Genomic DNA, 19,761 nt, shown 5'->3' with positions numbered 1-19,761 from the left:
AGTGCCGGTGATACGGTGACCAGTAGTGTTATGCAATCTGGGTACAGTGAGCCAAGGTACTGGAAGGTTTCCTGTAAAGTCTCGACATGATCTTATTATTGGTGATGTACAAAAGTAAATCCAAGAACTCAATTTGAGTAGTGTCCACTTTGTGAGTGAACACTAAGTTGAACTCATTTGTGTTGAGGTGTTCTATAAGTATATTGAGGTCAGGGATGTTGCCAGTCCAAATAGCAAGAATATCATCCATATACCTCCCCCAATACAGGATATGTTGGGTGAGATGTGTCGGACAGTTGGACCATAGGTGTATTTTCTCAAATTGGCCCATGTATAGATTGGCATATGATGGAGAGAACTTAGCTCCCATGGCTACACCCTGACACTGCCGAAACCAACTGCCATCATGTAGAAATACATTGTTCTCTAGCACTAATCGTGTGAGGTCAAGAAGCATATGTGTGTGTTCATAAAGTGTGGCATCTCGGGCACTGAGCGTAAGCTGGAGCATTTCGAGACCCCTTTCCAGGGGAATGGACGTGTAGAGAGAGCTAACGTCGAGGCAGACAAACACACAATCATCCGTCCATTCGATGTCTTCAAGTTGACACAGCAGATCCCTAGTGTCCTGTATGTACGAGGGTAAGTTATGTACCAAGGATTGGAGGAAAGAGTCAATGTACTCAGAAATATGTTCCGTAGGAGAACCAATCCCTGAGATAATGGGTCTGCCAGGAGGAAATCCCCCTAGTTTGTGGACTTTGGGTAGAATTTATATGCAGGGAGCCCGGGGCGCCTCACTGTACAAAAATCTGTATTCTAAATCGGTTAGGAGACAAAGATTCTTCCAAGACATCAGTTTCTTTTTGATCAAACTGGTGATGTTAGGAAGAGGGTTGGTCTGAAGCACAGAGTAAGCCTGTGTGTCATTGAGTTGTCTGTTGATTTCTGCAATGTAGTCAATCTTGTTCATGATGACAACGTTACCCCCTTTGTCCGCCTCCCTAATGACTATGTCTGTACAGGTTGAGAGTTGATGCAATGCTCGGAGTTCATTGGGGTTGAGATTCTTGTTTGGTCTGTGGGTACAGGTGCTTGTCTTATCCTCTAAGTTGTATAGTTCTGTACTAACGGCTTTGTAGAAGACGTCAATGTGATTGTCCGGAGGTAAAGTGGGGACAAACATGGAGCTGGGTTTAAGCCCACTGTTAACTTCTAAGTTGGGTATAATGTTAAGTTCAGTCAATAGTTTGTCAAAGCTGGGTGGTGGCGAAGATCTGTTCAAGGGAGAGAACAGTATGAATATCCTGCAAGTCCTTAATGGGTTGATTGCAAGTCGGTAATGAAATGCGGGTAGTCTTGTTAGTGTCTGGTTTGTTGTGGAAGAACTTTTTAATTTTAAGATTGCGTATGAACTTGAAGAGATCTATGTGTATGGTGGTGCAGTCAGGTTTAGTAGGACAAAAGCCCAGACCTTTTTTCAAGACATTAATTTAATGTACAGATAATTTCAAATTTGAAAGATTCATAACCTGTACTGTTTCCTCTGAAACGTTGGGGGTTTGTTGCAGGGGGGGACCACTCAGGACCTTTGGGTTTTCGCGGTCGAGCGAGTTGTCATGCCCTCCCTGGTGTTTGCTGTGGTGTTTCCTGCCCCCCCTGTGGGGGGGGGGTTGTGTTTATGCCTGACCTGTTGTAGTTCTGTCATAATCCCTTCCTGTATCGGCCAAGTTCCTCTAAAAAAGAACTCAACTGTTGGGTTGTGTTTTGTGGATGCGTACTAGCAGCGGACCCTTCCATAGGCGAGTCTAAGCAGTCACTGGATAGATTGGAGATGTCAGATAAACTACCCGCGATTGACCCAGCAGGCGTGTTAGATTTAGTGGGTCTGTTGCTTAAGTCCTTGTTAACCTTGTGCAAAAGTGTAAATCCTGCCATTGTTGTAATCATTGTCATCTCTGACAAGTTTACGCATTTTCTTGTCCTTTATATACAATTGATACCCAGTGAGTATCTACCTCATAATAGTGTCGTTTTTGTCAGTTGCTTTAGGGAGGTTGAGATTTTTAATCTCCTCCTCCAGGGATGTAATGTCCTGGAGTAGTTTGTTGTGTTTTCTGTCTGCATGTTTGATCAGTATGTTAATCATGCTAAAGGAGGTGGAGGAGATAAGGTGTTCCCATTCCCCAAGTAAGTCAGGGTCAAGGAAGTTTGGTATCACACTTCTCAGCACAATAAATGCACACTGATGCCAGTGTGCAATTTATTGCAACATACACCCAGAGGGCATCTTAGAGATGCCCCTTGATTGCCAACCTGACTCATAGTGTAGGCTGACCAGTCCCTGCCAGCCTGCCACACACCAGACATGTTGCTGGCCACATGGGGAGAATGCCTTTGTCACTTTGTGGTCAGGAACAAAGCCTGTACTGGGTGGAGGTGCTTCACACCTCCCCCTGCAGGAACTGTAACACCTGGCGGTGAGCCTCAAAGGCTCACCCCCTTTGTTACAGCACCACAGGGCATCCCACCTAGTGGAGATGCCCGTCCCTCCGGCTTTTGGTGGCAAGGCTGGAGGAGATAATGAGGAAAACAAGGAGGAGCCACTCACCAGTCAGGACAGCCCCTAAGGTGCCCTGAGCTGCGGTGACTCTTGCTTTTAGAAATCCTCCATCTTGAGATTGGAGGACTCCCCCAATGGGATTAGGGATGTGCCCCCCTCCCATCAGGGAGGAGGCAAAAGAGGGTGTAGCCACCCTCCAGGACATTAGCCATTGGCTACTGCCCTCCCAGACCTAAACACCCCCTAAATTTAGTATTTGGGGGCACCCCAGAACCTAGGAAACTAGATTCCTGCAACCTGAAGAAACAAGACGGACTGCTGACCTACAAGCGTGCAGAGAAGACGGATGACGACAACTGATTTGGCCCCAGCCCTACCGGTCTGTCTCCAACTTCGAAAACCTGCTCCATCGATGCATCCGACAGGGACCAGCAACCTCTGAAGCCTCAGAGGACTGCCCTGGACTAAAGGACCAAGAAACTCCCATGAGCAGCGGCCCTGCTCAAAACCAGCTACTTCTTTGCAACAAAGAAGCAACTTTCCAAGACTGCACGTTTCCCGCCGGAAGCGTGTGACTCTACACTCTGCACTCGTCACCCTGGCTCGAGATCCAGAGAACCAACACCACAGGGAGGACTCCCCGGCGACTGCGAGCCAGTGAGTAACCAGAGACGACCCCCTGAGCCCCCACAGCGACTCCTGCAGAGAGAATCCAGAGGCACCCCCTGACTGCTTGTAACAAGGGACACGACGCCTGGAACCAACACTGCACCCTCAACCCCCAGGACCTCAAGGAACTGAACCTCATTGCAAGAGCGACCCCCAGGCGACCCTCTGCCTAGACCAGGTGGTGGCTGTCCCGAGAAGCCCCCCCCGGTGCCTGCCTGCAATGCTAGAGTGACCCCTGGGTCCCTCAATTGTTTTCTACCTAAGACCGGACGCTTGCTTTGCACACTGCACCCGGCCGCCCCTGTGCTGCTGAGGGTGATCTTTGTATGCCTACTTGTGTCCCCTCCAGTGCTCTACAAAAACCCCCTGGTCTGCCCCCTGAGGACGCAGGTACTTACTGGAACCGGAGCACCCATGCTCCCCATAGGCGCCTATGTGTTTTGGGCACCTCTTTGACCTCTGCACCTGACCGGCCCTGAGCTACTGGTGTGGTAACTTTGGGGTTGCCTTGAACCCCCAATGGTGGGCTACCTATGCCCCAAACTTGAGAATTGAAATTGTTTTACTGACCTCCAAAACTAACCTTTACTTACCTCCCCCAGGAACTGTTGATTTTTGCACTGTCTACTTTTATAATAGCTTATTGCCATTTTTACAAAGACCGTATATGATACTGCTTTTATTCAAAGTTCCTAGAGTATCTAAGTGAAGTACCTTGCATTTAAAGTATTTACTGTAAATCTTGAACTTGTGGTTAATAAAATAAACAAAGAAAATATATTTTTCAATATAAAAACCTATTGGCCTGGAGTAAGTCTTTGAGTGTGTGTTCCTCATTTATTGCATGTGTGTGTACAACAAGTGCTTAACACTACCCTCTGATAAGCCTACTGCTCGACCACACTACCACAAATAGAGCATTAGAATTATCTAATTTTGCCACTATCTTACCTCTAAGGGGAACCCTTGGACTCTGTGCACACTATTTCTTACTTTGAAATAGTATATACAGAGCCAACTTCCTACAAAGTTATTATGACCATGTACTAGTACGAATTTCATGAGAACTTCTTCAGTGTTTGGAGTGTTATTTGTGACCCACAGCCTCTAGACCAGTGCTTCTGGCAGAAGTCTCTGAGTCGGCATTGGCTCAGGCAACTGGCACACACCCTCTTCCAATGCCTCTTGGATTTCATCAAGGCTAATAGCAGTTGGCTCACTTGGCCACGAAAACAGCCATGCTGTTCTGCAACACTGGTGTGTTGCTATTCAGCCTCTTTGAGGGGCCTCAGCTGCCTGGAAAACATTCTTCAAGGTTGTTGGCTTCTAGCCACTACTGTACTATGCACTGGTATCATTGGAATGTAGGGTCCATTTATCTTTTGCTAGGATGTGGGACCCTAAAAAGGGGATTAAGCGAATTGCAGTCTGGGATAACGCTGAATATATGAAAGCACGGGCACCCCACTTATTTGCTACAACCCCACACAGTGTATGCTGAAGCTCAGCTGGTTAAGGCATTCATACCTGCGCGCTAGTAGATTGTTCATGTTGCGGCAAGGGACCCATGCAGCAAAGCCTAGTATTGGCTCTTTGGTAGGGTTGAAGCATATCATTACTTCCTCTTATTTTATGGCCTGCCTGGTGCCCATTAATGGCTTGTCTTTGCCTGAAGTCTACATCCAAATGCTTCACTTTGGATTACATTAGGCAGTGAGTCCATGATGCTTGCAAGATTGTGAATGAACTTCCACATACCTAGGAATTCTCCAGAGTTTCTTGATGTCTCTTGTCTTCAGGAGGTCTGCGATTACCCTTTTGTTCATAAATTCATAGCCAGGTAATGGTAGACAGTCCTTCGGAAATTCTCACTTCTTTCGTGCAGATGAGGATACAGGTGAATATTCTCAGGATTGTTGCACTAAATCATTTGAGGTGTTCTGGTATATTGGATTCATCCAGCATCAATTTGTAGCATCTTGTGTTACTATGTAAAAAGTCAGCCATGATAACATCGATGGTGGCTGAAACTTTGGCCCTCATTTACATGGGCATTGAGCCACCAGAACATCACTTTTAATAACTTTCTAGTGGCGCAATGCCCTGCCCGATATTTACAAAGCGGTGTTAAGCCACTTTTTGTGGATTAACGCCGCTTTGTAAATATGGCCTCTTCACATGCATCATTTTGCATGAAAGGGGTGTGCAAAGTTGAGTGCGATGGGTGTTGCTGTGTGCATTCCACTGCAACACCCATCTCATTTTGACGCTGCCCCAGATTTACAAGGATTCGTAAACCTGAGGTAGCGCCAAAAACTAACGCCATCCCAGGGGTGGCGTTAGCACAGCGCAACGAGGAGAAATACTTTTATTTCTCCTCGTTTGTGCTTTTTCTATGTGTGATGCATTCTGCAACACACATAGGAACAGCAAAACACCATTAATGCTTGTTTATGCGCAGGAAGGCATATGATTAATTTCCTGGCCACCATTGCAGTATAAGGAAGCAACTAACACCTTGCTAAGGGGCTTCTTTTATGAATTATTATTGGCTTGTGCAAGATTTGGTTGGCTCTTTTATATTTGCCTTCTGAGGATGAGATGACAGGGACATTGGCCCTTTAAATGCTGTTTTCTGAATGAGTAGTGATTGGTGCCAGACTGAGTGGAACATATGGTGCTTCCTTTTCAAACATTTTCTCCTGATGCTGACCCATCTCTGATTAATATAGTCTTTTGAGTCAAAACGTTGACGTGCTTTAATGTGGATTGTTGATCATTGTGTTGCCTCTTCCAACATTGTCATTATGGGTGTTATCTAAGACCATGAGATCGGGTTCAGCCACATTTGTATTTAAATGTCTATATAACACTGGGGCACTTTAAATTCACCCTACTCACCTTCACTACATTGTCACTGTACAGGAGCACCTATGTACAAGCAACATCTTTTTCCTTAAGAAGTTTTCTCTTGAAAAAGATTTTTCTTAGAAAGATCTATTTATGAATTTTTTTAATAGAAATAGTGATTTTGTTTAAGTTTTAATAAAGGTTATGAATGACTGAAGAAAAACATATCTAATAGGAGTGTTTCTACTTCATTACTTGCAGTGGAAGTTAAGGGCCACACTTCCCCTGCAAGGACCCCTTGTTTTATGGTAATTCTCCTTAACCAGGTCCACGGGTTACAGGGTTGCCCCTTTTCTGAGTTTAGATTAACTTTCTAAAAGTGGCATCTTCATAATTGTGAATTAAAATTCAATTTTACCATTAAAGAAAATGTTAAATTACAATTATTTATAGACCAAACATAACATTTCTACTTATTCCAAGCAAATGTTATCACTTGTCAAAGGTAAAAAATAAGTTAACCTAATGTTATCCTATAGAAGAGATTGGTTTTGTTGTAGTGAAAAACGATTGTAAGAGTTTTTCACTACCAGGACACGTAAAACTTAAAAGTACTTTCCAACTTTTTAAATACACTGCGCCCTGCCCTATGAGCTGTTTAGGGCATACACTAGGGGTGACTTATTTGCATTAAAAAGTCATGTTTAGGTCTGACAATAGGTGTATTTTGCCAGTTTGAAATGGCAGTTTAAACTGCACACAGGCTGCAAACTGGCCGACCTGAGGCACATTTGGAAGGGCTCCTGAATTGGGTGGCACAATGCGTGCTGCAGGCCCACTCGTAGCATTTAATTTACAGGCCCTGAGCACATGCAGTACCTCTTTACCAGAGACATACACGTATAATACATTTATCAATTAGGTGTAAGGCAATTTTACCATGTCTAGTGGAGCGATCACAAGCATTTTAACACTGGTTAGAAGGTGGTAAGGTGCCCAGCATCCCAGGGGCAACAAAAACAAATTCAGCTAAGTAGGAGGAGTGAAAGCAAAAAAGTTTGGGGATAAACCACGCTAAGGATGGGTAGGTCTAGCACCTCCCCAGTGCAGTGTAAGAGGTGGAACCTCTTCACATACATGTCAGGTTTTCTCGTTCATCTGAAGTAATTTTCAGACAACCAATCCATTTTTTCCATGGCAGGCAGAAGTGGAAAAAGCAGGCAAGTTGAAGGCATGTAAAGGTGGAAGCTGGCGACCTGAGAAGAGAAGCTGCAGTGGAACAGTCACCCTTCATCTAGACTGTACATTCTAGAGAAGGAAGGACAAGGCCGCACTCTGGCTGGCAGAGGCGAGAGAATAGCTCCTCAGCAGACAGCTTGAGCAGAGGGATGAAGGACTGGTGATACAGTATAGATTTCCACCTGCAGGGTAATGACCAAACCACTGCAGGCTCAACCGATTGTGCATGGTGCACCAATGTGAACATAATCACATACATCCAGATCATAATCTGAAGAAGTAGAAAATTATTGAAGTGGGCTGCAGGTATGAGAAATAGTCAAAAGCTCCACAGGCAAAGCAGAAAAAGAGCAAGGAGTCCTCCGTGGCACCTCATGTACACCATGAGGCCTGAGAGATCTGGCCATCCACAGAAGGGTGGCAACCCATCTATGGAGGCTGACTGCCAGAGCGGGAGATGAAATCGGTAGCGTAGAACCAATCTCCTTGTTATCTGTGCCAGAAAGTTACTCAGGATACTGTTGACTAGGCTCGTGAGAGTGAAAGGCACCTGCTTTGTTCATCTCTGACTATCAGATTCGACAGTCACAAAAAGAGGTGCATATGTAGAGCTATTGGATAAATTGAAGAGGAGCCATCTAGCTATGAGGAAGTAGGTGTCTAAATAGAGGGAAAATCATCCTCTCCTCCAGGGCACCAAACATGATTCAGTCCCTCTAAAGAACGACTTCAGCAGCAGGCTGGGACTTGTTTGTTTTGTCCGCTCCCTGTGTAGTAGGCCAGACCCCAGGGACAGCAGGTAGGTTCGGCACCTTTCCAAGAGAAACATATTGGCCGATTATTTTTGTTTTAAGAGTCTGATGCTAAATAGAAGTATAAGCAATTTCTAATCATTAATTTGGAACATGACTTTTCTGTCTGTGTTTACTTCTTTACTCATGGATCACTAGCACAGTTCTAGAACACACTTAAAAGGTGCTTTCTATTTATATTTGCTAATTGAAGTAATTACAGCTAGAGGCGAAACATACAGGTTTTAGATGAATTTTCTTATTTTGGTACCTGACACAGCATCAAGGTACCAGTGGTGCAGATAGAAAACCGATCAGGTGGCAACCCTACCAGGAGATGGGGATTCAGGTGCAGCCTGGTCGCCATGACAGGTTTGAAGGCCATGCCAACACAAGGAAGTGAGGCGTCTCGTCCAGGAAAGAGGTCACTCACAGTAGAGTGTGGTGATTTATGTGGCTGAGGACAGGTAGCAGGAAATCGCAAATAAAATTATATTACAGGCAACTAGTGATGTTCCCTATCTCCCAGGGAAATGGCCTCCCCGCTCTATGCTCTTGTGATTTTTTTCCAACTCATTTCATTGCAATATTTAAAATGAGGTTCTCTCCCTCTGTAGCGCCACATGCTTGCTCTAGGATTCCTGAGAGTGCACCAATTTCTTTCAATGAGAGTAGTCCGCTATGGAGTGAAAAGTGATGCAGTATAATGCTGGTTGCCTTTTAGTTAATATAGAATTGAGATGCATTTTAAATCTCGAAGGTTAACCTTGATCAAAGAGCATAAACTATTCTTTTTACAGGTGATAAATATAATTATTGAAAAATATACTTCAATATCAGGCGTTTGCTGAACACTTCATGGAATAACTAATTCCATGTGAAACACATCAATATGGAGGTTCCATGGTGTAATGGTTAGCACTCTGGACTCTGAATCCAGCGATCCGAGTTCAAATCTCGGTGGGACCTGTTCTTTTGAACGTCTCAATTAACCTTAACCATAACTACAATTGTTTACTTGGGTTACTACTTTGATAAATAGTTTTTGTTCTCTTTATAATCCTTAGTTTTGGGTAAAAGTGGGTAAAAAGCTTTGTTAGTGGTACCAGGCAGGAGTCAACTGTGGGGCTCTGGGCCTCGCGCTTTCGCTGCCGATTGGCCCGTTCCTTCCTGACTCCTACAAAAGGAAAGCGTCAGTGACGTGCCGCGTCACGTGACTTCCGGTCCTCTGCCGCGCGCCTGATCTGTGAGGAGCCGTGTGCTGGGCTGGGTGGCTGCGGGGCAGTGGTGATCCGCTGCGGGGCAGGGTGGCTGCGGGGCAGTAGTGATCCGCTGCGGGGCAGGGTGGCTGCGGGGCAGTGGTGAGCCGCTGCGGGGCAGGGTGGCTGCGGGGCAGTAGTGATCCGCTGCGGGGCAGGGTGGCTGCGGGGCAGTGGTGAGCCGCTGCGGTGACGGCCTGCTAACGCTGCACCGAGGGCCGCTCCGCGCAGGGGCCACAGCGAGCATGTCCCTGGTGCCCCGAGTGGTGCTCGCTCTGCGGGGAGCCGCAGGGAGGGCTTCTCTCTGCAGTCTTGCACTGACATGGTACTGCTGAGGGCAACGGTTTACTAAGAGTGAGCGGGTCCATGCAGAGCTGCAGGAGGAGGGGGTTCTGAGCTGTAGGTGCAGAGTGACCCCGGTTATTTTTTATTGCATTTTCTATATGTGTCTCTATAAACACCTTTACATCTCTGTGTGCCGTGAGAGAAACGGTGCAGCACAGCCTGAGGTATTTCTTATTCGAGGTTCATCTTTTGTTTGTGTAGTTACAGTATCTTGGACGGTGTGAACTTGATGTATAGTTGCATGTCAGGGGTTGGGTATAGATTCCCATATGGTCTAGCGGTTAGGATTCCTGGTTTTCACCCAGGCGGCCCGGGTTCGACTCCCGGTATGGGAAGAAGATACTTTTTTTTTTTTTTTTGTACATTTTTGCGTTTGCTACAAAAAGTTCTTAACATCTCGTGTGACTGAGACGTGGCTTTCTCTTACTCTCAGTGGTTTCAATACGATTCTTACCGCACTCAGCAGCATTATCTCCCGCCCCTCGGCCTTAAAAAAGAAGAATATGTTATTACTTTGTATTTATATTAAAATAGCTTTGTTGTTGTTTATTTCTAACTGTCTAAAAATGTACAAAACGTGTGTGACTACGGATGTGTCTGTCATTGTCGGAGCCAGTGCGTCATGGGCCCTAGTAAGGACATGACCCACCCGCCCCCCAGGTGAACTGTGAAATGCAGTAATAATCAGGGTTCAGTGGGCTCTCAGACCTCTATGCTTCGGTGCCACTGCCCCTGCTGCACCAATGAAAGCTACGCCCCTGATAGACCTTTCAGCACAACAAAGAGAACGTGGCATGTGTTCGTAAACAAAAAAAGACCCTCATTTCATATCCTGCATCTCGCACACTATTTACTATATAAATGCATCGTGCAGTATTGACGCACCGAGTTTGGTGTGCATTTCTTGTCATTAGTCCCATGCTTTGTAGGTTTGTAGGAGGGGTTTGCTATCCCTGATATGGTTAAGGTAAATAAAAGTTTATATTTTCCATTCTATAGTGACTGTGTTTTACCCGTGAACTAGCTGTTAATTCACCAGGTTGCATTCTGGATATTTCAAGTAATGCTTTTGGGAAATATTCGCAGAATGTCCCTTTAACAGGCCAACATTTATGTGATATCTAATCAGACGAAAGGTGTCGGTGTCAATTACGTCGCTACTAATATTGTAGACAAATGTAGTCACTGGTGAAATACGCGAGCAGCACTGAACACCTCCACGTGCTGAGTATGCTGAGGCATTTTATAGCACAAAAGAAGTAAGAAAAAATAAGTTGATGCAGCGAGGTGCAATCACATCTGCGATGTGAGTTGTACAGTGAACACAGTAGGGTCCCTATGACATGGCTATTCGAGCAGTAGCAACCCCCTCCCACACCCTTCCCATAGCGCCTTGAGAACCTATCGGGTGAGTAGTGTAGGGTTCACCTTCGAGCGCACCAAATGAAGAGACGGACACCGTGCTTACTGACAGCACACGAGGAACTGCGTCATCGCAGTTCCGACTTTATTTATACTCGTGCTCTGCGCCCCTCCCGGACACGCAGAGTACGCTACACATTAGAGGAGAGCCCGAGTGGCTCTCCGAACACTCTACAACCCTCCCATGTTTTACTTCACACGGACAAGAATTACTTTGTAAACTTACAACACCCAAGAGAACGTTGCCCTACAAACCCCAACAGGGGTGGAGGTGCTAAGGAAGATAAAAGAAAGAAAGTACAATAGAACTGAATAAAAGAAACCCAAGAAACCCATTTTCCCATACAACAACACTGTTCACTTTGACCACCGGATACCTCTTCATACCATAGATATCGGCCGTTATCAATGTTCAGTCACGGAAAAATGTTAATGAAACACGGTTTACCCACAGCCTGCTTTACAGACAAAATCTTTCAGCTGGCTGCTGGGGGCAGGATTGGAGCGTAAATCGTACCTTGCATTTCTGGCACGTAAACCCCGTGCCCAGGAGCATCACACAGCATGGCTTGCTCAACCAACACGGGCCCCGGGACACTCACAGTTTCTTCAGGTCTATTCGGCGAGCCGCTTATGACGTCCTCCATCTCACCTTCTTCTTCTGCAGGGACAACACCAGCTTTACGAAAATGTGACACATTTCGTGTCACTCTCTTCCTTTGGCCGCTGTTATCATTGCTCCTTGTACGCCGATAACCTCCCAGACTTCAGGTTCAAATGCTGTCCGGAACTTTCCTCCTCCTCTCCGACTTTTCACTACCACTCGATCACCTTCCCGAAAGACTCAATATTTGGCTCTTCGTTTTTCACTAGCTTTCTAATTAGTGATTTCCCGTCGTCTCTGAGTGGCCTTCACATCCAACATAGGTGGTTTCCACCTTGGACCAGCTGGGATACAGTCACGTGGAGAAACCTTGAACATTAAGGCGGAGGGTGCACACCCAGTGGTGCTATGCGGTGTTTGACGGTATGCACTCAAAAACTGCTGCAGGCACTGTTCACTTTCCTCCCTTTGCTCAACTCCAATCCTGAGAGCCCTATTTAAAGTTCGCATAAATCTTTCAACGTCACCATTCGCCTGAGGCCAATACGGCATGATCTTGCGATGCAGAATAGCCAATCCATCAAGATACGAACGAAACTCTTGCCCCTGGAATGGAGGCCCATTGTCTGTCCTGATTTCATCGGGTAGCTCGAACAATGCAAACGTCTTCTGAAGAACTGGCCGCACATTTTTAAATGCCGTAGACGCTATGACCTCAACCACAGGGAATTTGGTATAGGAATCTATCATGACGACAGTCAGCCTCCCATCCGGAAAACTCCCAAAATCCATGCTCGCCTTTGTCCACGGTTTCAAAGTGGCTGGTTCAGTCACCACCGGGCAACTCTTCGGTTCCACCGATGTGATGATACAGGAGTGACACTTCCCCACCATTTCATCAACTTGGCTGTCCATCCCCGGGAACCACACTTTGGCACGTAATCTGGCTTTTCCTCCTCAGGACCAGTCCGGCATTATCTGTGCACAACTCATCACGCACCTTCCATATGCCCTGCATGGCCATCTTCTGGTCTGAGCTGGACGCATTTGTTTTTTCTAGAAAGTGTTTCTATTTCTTATAACTCAACGCCTCCTTCACCTGAATCAGTACCGCATCATCCTTGGTAGCGTTCACAATGTCAGTTATGAGAATAGCATTGGGGCATGCCGACTGCACAACCATGCTGACAAAAACCTCAGTGCTTTCTTCATCTTGTTCTTGGTGAGAATCAAGTACCTTAGGAGACGGATGATGGGACAGATAATCTGCCGGATTGTTTGCCCCAGGTCGATAAATGACTGTAAATCGATAAGGCTGAAGTAGAACAGTCCATCGTTCAATCCTCGGAGGTGCGAGACGTGGGCTACCTGCAAATAAAGAGACTAAAGGCTTGTGATCAGTTACTACTTGAAACTCATGTCCATACAGATACAAATGAAAATGCCGGCATGCCCACCGAATAGCTAGAGCTTCACGCTCAATCTGCGCATTTCGTGTTTCAACCGCCGACAAAGCATGGCTGGCAAAGGCAACAGGAATCCACTCTTGATGTCTTTGCTCTTGAAGAAGAACAGCCCCAAGCCTCACAGGGCTCGCATCCACCACCACTTCTGTCCGCCTACCGGGGTTAAAATAAGCCATGGTTGACCTATCCAACAATGCTGCCTTAATGTCTTCGAACGCCTTGTGAGCGTCTGGAGTCCACTCCCAGCGGCGTTGTCCTTTAGTGAGTTGTCGAAGAGGCTCTGAGATGGTGGCAAGCTGTGGTATGAACCTCCCACAATACGTGGCCATACCTAAGAAGCTGCGGCCATCCGTGGGATTTTGAGGAGTTGGGGCTTGACGAATCGATTCAGCTTTACGAGAATCCACCTGTAAACCATCTTTTGAAAAGATGTAACCAAAAAATTCTACTGACGTTTGATAAAATGCACACTTCTTTTTGTGAAGGGTCAGTCCAGCTTCCACTAGTCTTTTTAACGTCGCTCTTAGATGACGATGATGTTCTTCCCTCGTCTGGGAATGCATCAGGATGTCATCACTCAAATTGATTACCCCCGGTAATCCGGACAAAGTCTCTCTGATTGCATTCTGGAACACCTCAGCAGCCGAGGACACCCCAAAACTCAGCCTCTTATATCTCCGTAGCCCCACGTGCGTCGAGAAAGTGGTGATGTTCCTGCTCTCAGGATCTAACTCCAACTGATGGTATCCAGCATTAAGATCTAGCTTTGAGAACCACTGCGCCCCATTCAGATCCACTATGATGTCATCCATAGTGGGCGTTATGTGTCTCTCCCTTCGAATGGCTTTATTAGGCAAGCGCATGTCCACGCAGAGACGAATAGCTCCAGGCTGCTTGGGTTTTGGCGCTATCACCAACGGTGAGACCCAGGGCGTAGGCCCATCTACTTTTTCAATGACTCCTTGGTCTTCTAGCAGTTGTAATTCCTTTTCGACGGCAGGCCGTAAGTGGAATGGCACCCGACGATGCCTCAGAGCTACAGGGACAACACTCGGATCTATGTGAAGCTTGACACGCTTTCCTTTTAACTGCCCCAACCCCTCAAAGAGTTGCGGAAATTCACTGAGGAGGCGTTCTCCCTGAGAGTCATACACTTGACGTGCGAAGAATACCAACTCTAAATCTTCTGCCGTGTGACAACCTAACAGAGTGCCTCGATCTCCTGCTACCACATAGAACTTTGCCTTTGCTGACCGATCCCCACTGGTCACTGACACTTCCACAGTTCCTTTTAGAGACAGAGGCTCTCGTCCACCATAGTTGTATATCCTGGTGGCAGTCGGGGTAAGTGGTGGTATGGGGGTTAACTGCTGATATAGGGTCTCATCCATAACCTTGACTGAGGCTCCTGTGCCAATAAGTACTGACGTCAACGTGCCATTGACTTGTACATCACTCATGGGAGGCGATCTTTTTTTTTGTTGCCTCCCGCCAGCGAATGAAATTACAAAAATGTCCTCTTCTTCATCTTCCTCAAAAACGGGGCTACCTGACGCTGTGTGGTCTCTCACCTCCTCAGCACTCTTGGATACACTCCTGACATTAGCATCCTTTCCTTTTTGATCCACTTGCTTGTTCCTCCTTGACCTGCACACTTTTGCAAAATGATTTGCTTTACCACAACGGTTGCAAGACTGTCCTTTCGCCGGGCATCCCATGTTAGCTCTATGTTCGTAGCCACAGCTCCCACAAGCACGTTCACCGGGTCTGGCGAGGTTTGGCATGCGCGGCATTGCTGGGCGTGCCTGAACAACATCTACCTGCTCTTCTTTCACTTGGACTGAACCGGTAGACAACGCTGCAGCCAACGACTGACCTCTCACGGCCGCCATTGCATCTGCCCGCACCGCAGACAGTTCATGGGACCGTGCAAGAATTAGAATTTCGTCAAGGGACATACCCTGCTGTCGAAGAATAAGTTTTCTTAAAGCGTTGGACCTGCAGCCCTGGATAATCTGAGCCCGGATCTCTTCTTGCTGGTTGAGTCCCGTGCACAAACTCGCTAGCTTTCTTAACCTGGCGTAAAACATGTCCATTGACTCAACTTCCATTTGTTGCGCCTGTCTAAGTTTGAAACGTTCATAGTCAGAGTTAAGTTGAGGATCAAAGTGTCTATTTAAAGCTGTTGCAGCTGCATCAAAGTCAGATTTGTTCCCTGTGTCTGGGAGGGAATCAAACAGCTCTTGTAGTTCATCTCCGCCTATCAGCAACATTAAAGACCTTCGTACTGCCCCATCCGTTTCCCTAGTGGCACAAAAATAGTTGTCTAATTGATTTATCCATAGGCGCCATCTTGGCGCAGCAGTGGCCGGATCAATCAGTTGGCTAAACGGGGGTAACGATGTGACTGAAGAATGAACACTATTATTTAACTGTGCCGGGAGCGGGGGATTTCCAGGTGCGGGTGGTGACACATTTGCATTTTCTTGCTGAGGAGCACTCATGTTGGCACTCTCCCAATACACTCGTTTCAGAGACTAAAATGTTTTTTTTTTAATCACTTCAGCCTTTGTTTGCCACTAATATATGTTTATTTATTTTCTTGGTGCACTTCTTTATTATTATTATTATTTTTTTTTTAATTATTCCTCTTTTGTTGTTTTTTTTTTCTCTTTGTGCTATTGCCATTGATTATTACAGTCCTTTTCCTTTTTTTTTCAATGTAGCTTGTTTGTTCTTTTTTTTTTTTCCTCCAGGTTGCTGTTAACCGGCTCTTATCAGGAACCCCAGACTCACACAGCCTCCGGTATCGATTGGAAGGGACACGCCCCTTCACACTCCCTGCCGATGAAGCCTCCTGGCTTCACACACGCGACCGGTGCTCACTGTTGCTGCTGCTTAGCAACAGAACGCCTAGCGTTTAAGAGCGCGCTCCGCTCCCGGTGATAATTCCCCTGGGGCGTTGGCATGGCTCACCCCCCTCATTTTTCCTGGGCAGGAAGCTGGCCGCAAGCTCTCCGGGTCAGAAGTTGGGCTCCGCCGAGCCAGGAGCATCGATCGCCTTCTTCCTTGAGGGGAAACAGCGCCTCCGACGCCGTTTCCTCTGACGCCACACCACCCCTCGACGGTAAACCAGCACCGAGGGGGGAACCCTCTCCTCGTTACTTTTACTTGTTGTTTATTTTGTTCTCCGAACGGGCGTAACAGGGAAATCCCATCCTCGTCGCCAAGGTAGGGTTCGCCTTTGAGCGCACCAAATGAAGAGACGGACACCGTGCTTACTGCCAGCACACGAGGAACTGCGTCATCGCAGTTCCGACTTTATTTATACTCGTGCTCTGCGCCCCTCCCGGACACGCAGAGTACGCTACACATTAGAGGAGAGCCCGAGTGGCTCTCCGAACACTCTCTACAAGTAGCGCGCTTAACAAGTGATTGATTGATGATTGCCTGTGAAATAGAATAGGATGGAGCAAACCTAGTGACATATCAAATGACCCCTATATCAGAAATTATAATGCTGGTTGTGTTAATTTTCTGCCACTTTGCCAGGTGTGTCAAAGAAGCTGCTGTAAAATGTTCTTTTGTAGAAGTAAGGTGCATGGACTGTGTCTGCTCGTTATGGCGCAGGGCACCCCAGGGGAGAGTAGTGGACAATCGAATCTTCAAAAGATGAAGGCTAGATGTATGTCCTGTAATTCCAAACCATTGGAGGTGCATTAGAAGGGAGTTGCCTTGTCCTGGTGGGAGACGCCATTACAATTCGCTGGCACCTGTCAAGAGTGTTGATCTGAAGCTATTGGAGGACCTTCAGAGTGGGGGTGAGGCGGAGAGGCCACTGGCTGGCCACCTGTCTGTTGTCACTGGATAGATATAGAACGGGGGACCTCAGAACAAGAAAAGTAGCATGGGACAATGGGTTGGGGAGTCTGGAGAAATATTCTCTGTCACTGCCACCATCTCTTTTCTCTTTCTTTGCCCACTTTTTCTCTTCTAGGGCCAGCGTCTCTGCTTCCAAAGCTATGAATGCTAGTTGGGCCTCCAGCTCTCTTTCCCTGAGGGACAGGTTCTCTCCTCCTGAAGGGACCCACTTCCCCCAACTAGCTTTGGGTATGCCCCTAGTGACTGTGTGTAGTGAGGACCGGTCTTCCTCCTCCTCACTTAGGCTCAGATGCCCTCCCTCCTCTGAGTGGTTGGAGCTAGCATCCTCCCCTGCTTCTTCCGCCTCTGGAGCGTCCTCTGGGCCTACTTCTTGGGCCTCAGCCCATGCTGTCAGGGATTTAATCAGGACATGCTTCCTGAGGTCAGTGGTTGCAGGAAACCCCCTTGAAGTACACAACCCCCTAAGCTGGACTACTGTCAGTGTGGGTAGGCTAGCCAGATCAAGCTCCATGGTATCACAGTTTTGTGTCAACAAAAACGTTTTGCAAAAATTGGAAACAAGAATTTAGAAAAATCCCAAAAATGCAATAATTGAAATTAATCCAAATTAAAAATTAAAAACAATTTTTGAACTAGGACAATTTAAAGGATTTTTAATTTGTTTTACTTAAAACTGTAATGCAATACTGAACACAAGTACAGGATCCCACCACTGCGCACCAAAAATGTTGGAAAATGGGTTATTGGTAAGGGCAGGTAAGTACCCACACTTAGCAATAGGCCATTAACCTCCACTTAGGCCCAGTTAGGGCTCAGTAAAATAAACCCAGCTCAACCCTTGGTAGCTTGGCAGCGAGCGACAAGGCTTAACTTAGGAGACAAAGCGTAAAACATTCAAATATCACAAAACAGTAATTAAATAAAACACAGGAAACAGTTTAAAAATGCAAAATCAATTTATAAAAATAGATTATATTTTTATCTTTAAAATGACACCAAAACAAATAAAATCGGATAAGAGGAACCAGAGAAATTAATTTTTTAAGAATTAATACTTTCTAGCACATAGAAGCAACTAGCGCTTAAAGGGTCAAAAAAGGTCAAACTGCAAAGGAACAAAGTCCAGAGTTCAGGCCATCCACGAGGCAACACTGTCACACTTACTTTCAGAAGTGTTTGAATCAGGAAAGTGGTCCACCGCACCAGCCAAGGGTTCTGAGGCTCTGGTGTGCCTCTTGGGGCCTGGGACTACAACTCCCACAGTTCACCTCTTCAACTTATGGAGTTACTTCAAACGACTCCAAACTTCTGGATCTTCTTCCAGAGGTCCTTTTTGTGTCCTTGAAGTGTCCACAACTTGATCAAAGGTTCCAGAAGCTCTGAGTTGCTCCTTGGGAGTTGGGACTACAATTCCCAGAACGCACCTGGTCAGAATCCTCGAATGGCCACTGGCCGCTGGTCAGCTGGGCTCTGCTTGCAGGACTTGATGCAGGGGACTCTGGGCAGCTCCTTTGTACCTGTAGCAAACAGGAAGTCCCTTCTTGAAGCAGTAGAAGACAGGTAAAGTCGTTTTAGTGGTGAAGCCCAAGTGTGCAGCTGGTGCAGTCCTCCAGAGTGCAGTGTCTGGGTGCAGGTCAGGGATCGAGCAGGGCAGTCCTTCTTCTCCTGTAGTTCTTCCTTGTTGGAATCTGATAGGGATCTGAGGTGCGGGTGCAGGTCTGCCAGTTTTATCCCTGCTCCTGGTTGAAAAACAGGAGGGTCCTGGTTCTCCAATCAGGTGCAGGGTCCTTCCCCCTGTGATGACCACTTCCTGGGAAGTGTGGCAAAAATCAATCCAAGGGAGCAACATTCCTCAAAAATCCATCATGGCTGAAAGTGATTTTTGAAGGTTACATCTGGCTGAGCCCACCCACTGGTGTGGCTAAAAATCCTAAACACACCCCTCTCCTGCCCTCTCCTAATCTAATCAAGGGGGCACCTAATTGTCTGGGTTTGCAGGATGTGAGGGTGTTGCTGGGTTGTTCCAAATGTCCTTCTCTGCCTTTGAAGACCAGTTTGGCAGCCCTCCCCCTTCCTGCTTCACCATCTGCTGAGGGGAGATCTCCTCCCTCAGGCACATCTCTTTGCGTGGAGCCAGGCCACCTCACACCTCATCAAGGCAGCCTGGCCAGGCTGCAGGAGGCTGGCCAATCAGAGCACAGCAGCAAAAACACTGCAGGGCTGAAGTTGGCAACATTTCAGGTAAAGTTTAAAACTCTTTACCTGAACAAGTTATATTAAATCCCACAACTGGAAGTTGTGGGATTTATTATAACAATTAATTTGATACCAAACGTCTGGTATCTGTTACTTAAGGGGACTTTTAAAATTAAAATAAAGTCTCCCCATTCTAGCCTATAGAGGCCATTCACTACAATGAGGGAAACACGAATGTGGCTGTTTTACCTCACCAGGGCTTATAAAACCATTTTTATAAGGTCCCTGCTTATAGTTACATGGCACCCAGCCCTAGGGGCACATAGGGCACACCTTAGGGGTGACGTATATGTAAAAAATAAGGTAGTCTAAGACTTTGGAAATACTTTTAAATCCAAAGTCGAATTTGCATATAACTTTAATTTAAAAGCAGCCAGCAAGGCAGGCCTGCCTTTAAAATTTCACGGGGCACCTC

General features: G+C 46.5%; 1 long non-coding RNA gene and 2 other non-coding genes across 3 annotated transcripts in view; all 3 read left to right on the top strand.

Moving 5' to 3' along the window:
• The window catches only part of LOC138276464 (uncharacterized), a 151,411-nt gene that overhangs the window by 6,330 nt on the left and 125,320 nt on the right, over nucleotides 1–19,761 (top strand). The window lies entirely within an intron of this gene.
• Nucleotides 9,010–9,081, top strand: TRNAQ-CUG (transfer RNA glutamine (anticodon CUG)). Its single transcript has one exon. It is a non-coding gene; the product is annotated as a tRNA-Gln (tRNA).
• Nucleotides 9,980–10,051, top strand: TRNAE-UUC (transfer RNA glutamic acid (anticodon UUC)). Its single transcript has one exon. It is a non-coding gene; the product is annotated as a tRNA-Glu (tRNA).

The sequence above is a fragment of the Pleurodeles waltl genome, unplaced genomic scaffold (assembly GCF_031143425.1).
Source record: "Pleurodeles waltl isolate 20211129_DDA unplaced genomic scaffold, aPleWal1.hap1.20221129 scaffold_39, whole genome shotgun sequence".
Taxonomy (NCBI): Eukaryota; Metazoa; Chordata; class Amphibia; order Caudata; family Salamandridae; genus Pleurodeles; species Pleurodeles waltl.
The sequence above is the reverse complement of the archived record's forward strand: the minus strand, read 5'-3'. Positions and strand labels throughout refer to the sequence as shown.